The 7892-nt window shown below is 40.0% G+C and overlaps 1 pseudogene; it reads left to right on the top strand.

The window, feature by feature from the left end:
- Nucleotides 1-1452: 1452 nt before the first annotated feature.
- LOC120109134 (small nucleolar RNA R71) lies at nt 1453-1550 on the top strand (annotated as a pseudogene).
- The last annotated feature ends 6342 nt before the right edge of the window (nt 1551-7892 follow it).

The following is a 7892-nucleotide window of genomic DNA, read 5'->3' as shown; positions in this document are numbered from 1 at the left end:
CAGGATGTGTATCCAGTACGATAAAGTCAACAGGAAAATAGAACTTGTCTACTTAGACCAACACATCTTCGATAATCCCTCTAGGGACCTTCACTGACCTGTCAGCTACTTGTAAGGTCACAGTTATTGGCTTCAACTCACCCAAACCGAGTTGCTCATATACCGTATATGGCAACAAGTTCACACTCGCTCCTAAATCTAGCAATGCTCGCTCAATCCTAAAATTGCCAATTATGCATGAGATAGTTGGGCAACCTGGATCCTTATATTTAGGAAGAATGTTATGCTGTAAAATTGCACTCACATTTTCAGCCAGAAATGCCTTCTTCTTGACATTTAAACGACGCTTGACAGTGCACAAATCTTTCAAAAATTTTGCATATGAAGGCACTTGTTTGATTGCATCAAGAAGAGGTACATTGATTTTTACTTGCTTAAAAAGCTCAAGAATTTCAGAGTTTGGTTTAAGCTTTTGCAAGGACTTTAATCTTTGTGGAAATGGTGCAGGAAAAGGACATTTGATTTTTTCAGTAGATGTTGGTGCTTCAGTTTCTTTGTTATCCTTTTTTTTTGTCTTTAAAGGGTCAGAATCAGGTATGGCTTGATTTGTTCTGGAACTGGTTGGTCAATAACTTTTCCACTTCGCAAAGTATTATACTCTTCGCTTGTTCTTTATGCGAAGTTGAAGATGATGCATTGCTACCGCCATAGACTTGAGGGTTTGGTTGTGGTTGAGCTGGTAGCTTACCCTTCTCTTGAGCACTTAAAGCAGTGGTCAGCGTTGTCAGTTGATTTCTTAATTCATCATTGATTTTAGCTTGACCTTGCATGAAAGATTGCAAAGTTTCTTCAAGACTGGGTTTTTGAGGGGGTGCGTGTGCATAATGAGGTTGCGGAGGTGGAGGATTGCGGTTATATACTTGTTGAGGTTGGTCATTCCTCCACCTGAAATTTGGATGGTTCTTCCATCCAGGGTTGTAAGTACCCAAAAAAGGATTATTAAAAGATTTTTGATAGGAATTCATAACATTGGCCTGATCATGCAAGACTTCCTTGAATGCGGGTATTATGGGGCAAACAGTGGTGAGATGGCCAGGCATCTCGCAAATCCTACAACACTCGCTGTTATGTTCTACGGTCTTGACGGGTTCAATCCTTCTAAGTTCAATTTCCTCTACCTTCCTAGTAAGGGCTGCCATTTTAGCCTGAATATCATCCTGAGTACTAAGGTTGTAAAGGCTCCCGTGTCCAATGCTAGTAGGCTTAGGCAAAGGTTTATTTACTCTATCCCCTGTATCCCATAATTGTGCAGTCTCTGCGAGAGAGTCTAAATAGTTCCATGCCTCATCGGGTTGCTTTTCCAAAAATAGACCATTGCACATAGTCTCTATAAATTGTTTTAACTGTGGAGACAACCCTTCGTAAAAGAAACTAATGGTTCTCCATGTTTCAAACCCATGATGAGGACAAGAGAGAAGCAAATCTTTAAATCTCTCCCAGCATTCATAAAATGTTTCATGATCTTTTTGTTGGAAATTACTAATGTGCCTTTTCAAAAAGTTAGTCCTTTGTGCGGAAAAGAATTTTTTCAAGAATTCTCTTTGCATATCATGCCATGTTCCTAGCGATCTAGGTCTCAAGGAGTTCAACCATGTTTTGGCTTTATCCTTTAAGAAAAAAGGAAACAAGGTCAATTTAAGGACATCTTTCGATACATTTGGCACTCTAAATGTGATGCTAATTTCCTCAAAATCCTTAAGGTGAAGATAAGGGTTCTCGGATTCCATTCCATGATACTTTGGCAGCAATTGAATTACTCCTGGTTTGATTTCAAAGTGTCCTACGTTTTCAGGAATAATCATGCATGAAGGTTGACTAGTCCTAGTGGGGTGTAAGTATTGTCGAAATGTCATAACTGGGGGTCTACCTTCATCACCATGGTGACTTCTACATCATCATCAGCCATCTCACTAGATCTGAGATTTTGCGAAAGAGTTTTAATAATATGATCTAAGGAATTGTCAAAAGTTTTTCGATTCAAACGCCCAGTGTTGTCCCTATTCTAACCTAGCATACAAAGTTTAATTAAATTTTTTTATGTTTTTTTTTTAAAAATAAATATAAATATAAGTAGCAACTAAAGATACCCTAAAACGACACCCTAAAACAAAAATCTATTCACAATCAAACATGCAACAAAACATTACACGTCAATTTCTAATGTTTTTCTTAAATTTCTAGACAGCTCCTAACTGGTTTGAAGAGGGCACCTAAGCCTCCAATCCGGTCTAATGAACCGAGTTGACCAGGTAAACTCTCAGGTAAGTGGAGGGGTCACGATGCGTTCGCAAAGGTCCCACTTAAAACCCACTTGCCTCGAATAGATGAACTGTCTCCCTTATAGGGACAAAGCTTGCCTAGACATCAACTAAGCCACAGAGCGAAATTGGTGTAACTTTTGGTGGTCTTCGTCCTATTGAGCTCGAATGTCCTTAGGAGCTAATGTCTAGTTGATTTTAGTTAAGCTTAGGATATTTATGCAATGGGATGATTTTTGGGCTAAGGACGAGTGATGAAATCCCGACCTTATCTTTTTAAATGGGTTCAGCCCTTAGAATATTTTATGCTGATGCCTTATACTATATGCAACAATCAAGAGATTTTTTTTTTTAATGTTTTATGACATGACATTAAATTTCATTGAATAGGTGATCAGGCAAATTATTTATTTTTTTTAAATTTTATGAGTTGAAGTTTGAAATTTGAATTCTGAAATTTGAAATTTGAAATTTTAGGTTTTTCCTCTTTTTTTTTTGAATAATCACCCTTGATCTTTTCTTAAAGTTTTTTTCTAAAATTTTCAATTAGCAACAAGGGTTAATAAGATATGATAACAATAAAATTCTGATTCTAAAAAAATTAAATGCAGAAAATTAAAAACAGAAAGCAGCAAGGTTTCGTATTAATCTAATGGTCTTAAAAGTTTCAGAATGTCAATCCGACCGTTCCGATGAAAGAAACACAGGTCCTGCACCTGACGACCAAATTTGAGTTCAATCAGACGGTTAATTACTTTGATATCAGAGTTTGATGCAGACTGTGCAGGGAATAAAAAAACAACAGTAAATTTTTTTTTTTTTTTTTTGTTTTCGAAAGAAAAAGACTAACTACTAAAGTACTAATTAAATCTAAAATTATACTAATAAATCAGCCGTTCCCCGGCAACGGTGCCAAAAACTTGACGTGCTCGCAAAAATGCTTTCGCGAAACTAATCTCCCAAGTGCAGGAGAATCGCATAAGTAGTAAATTCTCGGAAGTCCGAGGTCGAATCCTCAAGAAACGAAATATATATAAAATTATTTAATATAATTTTAGATTAATTTATTCAATAAATTTGTGGATAAAGATGATGTTTTGCAAATAGAAAATAAATCAGTAAATGGAGAATCGAAATTTGGATAGATTAAGATGGTGTAGGGATCTGGAATCCTCTTCGATGATATTATTTTCAACAATTAAATTCTGCGATTCTTGATTAAGGATCAATCAGATAGATTAGTTCTAATCATGGAGTATATAGTTTAAAAACATAAATTCAAGATCTAAGTATTCATCATGCCGATTACGTCTACGACAAATCAAACATCGAAACAATCCATGAATCAAGAAATATAAACCATAAAAGATCTATCGCATAGGTAAGCATGCAAGAATCAAAAAAACATATTAACAGATGTGAATCAAAGAGATCAATCGTTCAGAATTTACTTGAAAGAAAATAGAACATCAAAGGTTCCTCCATCACCCTTCATAAGATATCAGCCCTCCAATAAAATATAAGCCTTTCCCTCTCTTTTTCTTTTCTTTTCGGAAGAACAGGGCATCCCCTGTTTCTTCCTTCTTTTTTTTTTCTTCCAATAGCCGGCTAAGGCCTCTGTTTCTTCTTCTTCTCTATTTTTTTGAATGGGAGAGATCCCCCCCTTTGCCAGCCGAGCCAGATATATCCAGCTCCCTCCCTTCCCTTCTCGCACGAGATGAAGATGAGTGGACCAGATGGATTTTTGGGGCGTTGATCGCGGGATGAGGCGGTCATCCGGGATGCAGATGCTGGCTGGCCGCGAGATACCCGGACGCAGGATCCTGCGAGGATGCTGGAATGGAAATCTGATCGCGAACGGACGGAGGATGAAGTGCGGACGGCTGGGAGCTGATGTGGCTGGAACTTGGGAGAAGCTGGATGCGGGAGATTCGGATGGACGCGTGGACTGCGAGGAAGATGCTGAAGGAAGCTTGGACTGATCACGAGTTGATGAGCTGCATGCGGACGCTGGGAGCTTTGCGGATGAGGCGGAATCTGGGATGCTGGGAAAAGGCTGGAAACACGGACGAGATTAAGGCTTGGACGCGCTGTGAACTGGGACGCGTGGATGGATGAAATGCTCGGGAGACTGCTGTGAACTGGGACTCCGATGACTGGATCGAAGGATGGGGCGCACGAGAGAAACACCTGATCGCAGGTTCCAAGAGCTGGGAGAAAGGCTGATCGCGGCATGACTCGATCATGGATCCTGAGACGCGGACGGGTCTTGAGAGGGCTGATGTGGCTCACGGACGCGGCAAGGATGCTGAGGTGCTTACGAACGGCTGAATCTGGGCTCTGTTCTGCAGCTGGAAAGAGATAAATTTATATAATAATAAAAATTATAATAAGTGCTAAGGATAAAATATTTAATCATGTAAATGTTAACAACTATTATTTATCATTATTTTTCTAGCATTAGGCTAAGTTAATTGGTACTTAGATCGCACTTTTGTGCTCTCATCATCCGGCGTACGTCAAACGTTTGAAGACAGACAAATTTGAACCCAAGTCTGACAAATGTTTCTTTGTCGATTATCCTAAAGAAACTAAAGGATATGATTTCTACCTTGCTGAAGAACAAAAGTTGTTCGTAAGCAATAGAGCTGTTTTCTTAGAGAAAGAATTCCTTAGTGAAGGAACTAATAGCTCTAATATTGAACTTAGGGAAGTTTAACATGTAGAAGATCCGACACCATCCACTGAACCAATTGAGTCGGATTTGATTAGATCAAATCCAGAACCCATCTTAAATGCACCATTAAGGCGATCAGGTAGAGTACCACGTCAGCCGGACGGATACTATGGCTTCTTGGTCTGGGATGGGGATCCTATCGAACTTGATGAAAATGATGAGGATCCGATCACCTACATGGATACAATGTAGAGGTATGACTTTGATGCATGGTTTGGAGCCATGCAATTCGAAATGGAATCCATGAAGGTCAATGATGTATGGACATTAGTTGACCCATCCGAAGGGTTTAAACCCATTGGGTATAAATGGATTTTCAAAAGGAAACGGGGCGCAGACGGAAAGGTAGATGTTAGATGTATGCCCTAGAAGCCAATTTGGCTGACACATTGTTGATTCTAGGGACATAATTTTGTACTTGACTATTTATTATTGAATAAATAAAAGGCATCTTTTCATTCATATTGTTTATGTGTCTATGAATCGTCCAAGGAATTAATAAGATGATGATACATATTCTCAAGAGTTGAGAATTTGAGCCATGTATCATTGGTGATTAATTTCTAAATGCTCCTGATCAATGAATCATCACGAGGACGGTGATCGATCCGATCAGTGCACAGATCACTTTCCTTCTGGATGGACGAGACTTGAGTCCACAGTGTAGGGACACTGAAGTGATAGTGCAGGTGCTTGTTAGAGAAGAAGGGTACTGAGCGTGACCAAGACAAGAAGTCACTTGGATGTCTATCCACTCGTCAGTGACTTGCTTGATGTTGCAGTAGTGTGACTGGTCCTTTGACCTGCGGTGCTTCGGCTACTCACAGTGAGGTTATTGTAGTTTGACTGCATACATACATGGTCTCTAGCCATATGGGTCCATGCAGTGTAGATTGGCTGCAGTAGGTTCACTGTAGGAGTAGGGTATGCACCTATAAGGAATCTATCGACCTTGATAGAAGAGGAGTGATCCTATGTGATTTGTTAGACTGAGTTCTAAGACCTTGGCCAGGGCAGTAAGTGGAAAAGGAGTTTTCCATTATCGAACTCAAGTCGAATAAATCTTGACATATGACAGACGATGGGGTTTGACGAGTTGTCCATGACCTCCGTCCTGTAGGGATCCACGATAGTAGGACTGTATCACACGTTAACTGCACCTAGAGGTTCATCATTCCATTCTGCTGGGTAGCCACTACATGCTGCTAGGTGTCACTGGTGGATGGTGGGACTCATAGGGATTATCTTGATGATCGATAAACCCTAATGAGTTGAGTTGGAATCGTTCCAACCCATTGAAAGGAGTTTTCAATGATATAGTGATAGAGATCACAATATATCTCACTACCAGTCAGAATAGAACCTATGGGGTCACACACACTAGAAGTATTGACCGATCCGATGGTTGAAATCGTGATTAGGAATCACAAGAAATCAATTTGATTGATAAAAGGTTGAAGAAGGAAAAAGGAATTAATTAATTGGACTTGAAACAAGAATCCTACTTCGGGTAGGATACCTAGAGTTCTAATTGGATTAGGACTGGGATTCCTACTTGGAATAGGATTCCTCAATCCTAATGAGATTAGGAGTTTTGAATTAAAATTGGATTCCTACTTGGAGTAGGATTCCTAGAAATCCTAATTGGATTAGGACTTCGGATTCAAATACAGTCCTAATTGGATTAGGACTAAAATTAAATAAATCCTAATTGGATTAGGATTCCTTAAGTCTAAATTAATTAATAATCTAATGAATCAACATGACTCCTAATTGGATTAGGATTGAAGAGTTCAATTGAGTCATGGTTCATTCAAGTCCTAATTGGATTAGGACTAGTATGCATTGAACCAAATTTGGCTAAGCCTAATCAAATTAGGACTAAACCGGATTAGGGCCTCCCAATCCTCATTAGATGAGGATTAGGGCAAACCAAGAGGAGGGCCGTACGCCCCCTCCTTCTTCTCTTTTTTTGGTGCGGCAAGGTAAGAGGGGCCGGCGCCCCTCTTGGAAAATAGTATGGAGCTCCTAAAAGTTAGGAGCTCCACAATCTATTTAAAGGGGCTCAAGGGGCAGCACCTAGGGAAATTGGGATTTCCTCTCCCTTGTGCCGTACGCCCTTCATCCTCCCCTTGGGTTTTCAGCCGCCATCAGCAAGAAGAGAGAAAGGGATTGCCGGCTCATCCTTCTTCTCTTGTTTGGGCTCCAACGCAAGCAAGGAAGAGAAGGCTGCAAAGGGTTCTTGTTCTTCTTCATCATCCCTCCTTCTTCTTCCTCCTCTCAAGCACTTTCAAGAGTTGAAAGAAAGAGAGGAGATCAGTCATCAAAGGAAGTCTCTGCAAGGGAGCTAGCACCCCGGGGAGACAAGGAAACGTTGATCGGATCTCTACTTCGTGTGGATACCCGTAGAGGCCGGACGTTTGAACGGCTTCAAGCGAACCCTCTTCCTAAAACCACGAATTCAGATTCGCGGTGATCATCTACCCGTGCAAGGTGAAGATTTGATCTTCCTATTAGTTTTAAAAGTTTTAATTCTTACCTAATTACGAAAGGTCTCGAAACAACGTTCATGTGATGAACGTCGAACCCGTGCATGCCGATTCCGCTGCCATCTGAAAAATTTTTGAAATATCAGCGGCATGGGCGGGTTCCCAACAGTGGTATCAGAGCCTAGGCTTCGTAGATTAAGGTAAGAATTAAATATCTAAAGGCATATTAGATCTGAAAATTAAATGATCATGCATGCTGAAAAATTCTGCATGCAGATTTTTCAGGGGTGCTGATTTTTACATGCTGATTTTTATGTGATAAAAAGATGATTCTAATTGCATTGTTAA

The sequence above is a fragment of the Phoenix dactylifera genome, chromosome 7, assembly GCF_051530095.1.
Source record: "Phoenix dactylifera cultivar Ajwa chromosome 7, Ajwa_hap1_PhDact_Kaust_v1.1, whole genome shotgun sequence".
NCBI classification, from domain to species: domain Eukaryota; kingdom Viridiplantae; phylum Streptophyta; class Magnoliopsida; order Arecales; family Arecaceae; genus Phoenix; species Phoenix dactylifera.
This window is presented reverse-complemented; position numbering and strand designations above follow the sequence as displayed.